Below are 1977 nucleotides of genomic sequence, written 5' to 3' on the forward strand. Positions count from 1 at the left end.
GGCGCGTACGGCCCGGAGGTTGCTCGGCGCCCGCCCCGCCCCGTCGCCGCCCGGTCGCCGCCCCTTCCCGCTGCCCTGGAAGCAGATCGCGGCCGGGAGGGAGGTCTGAGCCAGCGCCGCGCGTGTGGGGTCGGTGCTGCGAGCGCGCCTCACGCGGGCTTAGGGAGCCGCAGCCACGTCGTGGGCGCTCCGTGTCCCGATGCCCTTCCTCTCCGGTCTCCGTCCTCACCTCCCCGGGCCCGACGCTGGGACGGGTGGTGTGTGTGGCGGCCGGGGCCTCGGGGCCGCGAGGCGGAGGAGGGTGGGATGCGGCCTGGGGGTGCCCGACGCTGTGCTGGCCACTCTCGGGGGATGGGAGTGAGGGACCTTTTTTCTTTTTCTTTTTTTTTATAACCTTTTAAAAGGAAGCTGGACCTTTATCGGGTACTCCTCTCTTCTATTTTGAGCTTTGCGGAGGATTTGATGGTGACCTTGTTTTAAGCCCTGAAATAAATCTTAGGGTGCCCCGAGCTGTTTCACTGTCGAATTTGCTGCAGTGTGTTGAGTTCTTGGAGGTTAATGTGCGGCAAAGACAGGTAACTTAACATCAGCTATCCTTGCTTACTTTTAAAAACGCTGTTGGGTTTTGTCGTGCTGGGGACACAATCTGAGCTGAGGCCACTGAAATAAGATAAAGGTAAGTGGAAGTGGCTGGCTGTGGGGGACGGTCCCTAAATCGTCGGCTCCCATTCCTTTCCCAGGCCCGCAACGCCAGCCTTCACTAGTCCGTTACCTGTCACCTGTCTCGGGAAGAGGATGGGCGGCAGAAATAACCTTCCCACGCTTTTCCAAATAGTCATGAGGAGAAACTGGGGTGGGGGAGGGGGGGTGGGGTTTGAACAGGAAAAAACTTGGTACAACCCTCTTAATTTTTAATATATGAAGAAATTGAGGCCCAGAAAGTTGACGTGCCTGTCTGAGATCTCAGTACTAGTTAGTGACAGACAGGTACTAAAAGGGAAGAAAAATACAGGAAGCAATAGATACCTGGCATCAGCAAATGTGTACATCTTGCCAAAGGCTTTATAAACATTTAATTTTTGACATCCAGCCCTTTTTTTTTTAACCTGTGCTGCTCCTCTGTCTCTTGGTAATGTTAATACATTTATTAGGCCTATATTTTTTTTTAAAGTTTCACGATGGGAACTGTATTCATGCCAGTCGGGATAAGTGGCAGGTGCCCTTGGGGGACAAAATTGGCAGCAAAGTGCTGATGCTGATAAGATGAGAAAGGAAATATAAAAGGGACTTTCTGGAGAATTACAGCTGGGAAGGGGTGGGGAGATAGCAACAAGAAAAAATAATACTCTTTATTAAGGCAGTTCGGACCCTCTTGCCTCCCAGAAAAGTTGGGGACATAACTGCAAGCCAGTGAATGTGTATATTCACGTTTTTGTATATTACCTACCATGCGTGGGTAAGATGGCTGAAAGTTAAGAAAGGGGTGACTATACTGTCAGTTCTGATTGCTGCTTTGTAATCCAATTACTGAACCGTATGTGTATGGCATATTCACTTAGGTACATTACATAATTTGTATTTAATCATAAAATTTATAATATTAATGATATGGTTTGAAGGGCTTAAGACAGGAAACCAAATAGCACTGAAGAGACAGCATGGCTCTCACGCTTCCTGTTCTAGAGGGTCACTGGGCAGTGTTAAGTGGGAATCGCACCTGGAGGCAGGGGAAGACATGACTGGAGCTCCAGGGAGCCACAGACTCTTGCCAAAGGAGGGGACAGCCGCTGTCCCATCACCCCTACCTACTCTGACATTCCCACTGTATTCCCCTTAGGAATGCACCTGTTGGGCTTATTCGGCAGTATGGCTTTTCGTCAGCAGGCCTGGGGAGGAAAGATAAGTGCTAAATCCTCACCAGTGATTTACCTGAGTGCCAACCACCACACCCCCACACACACACTTCAGACTCCTCCA

This window comes from Hipposideros armiger, unplaced genomic scaffold, assembly GCF_001890085.2.
Source record: "Hipposideros armiger isolate ML-2016 unplaced genomic scaffold, ASM189008v1 scaffold_183, whole genome shotgun sequence".
Lineage (NCBI taxonomy): Eukaryota > Metazoa > Chordata > Mammalia > Chiroptera > Hipposideridae > Hipposideros > Hipposideros armiger.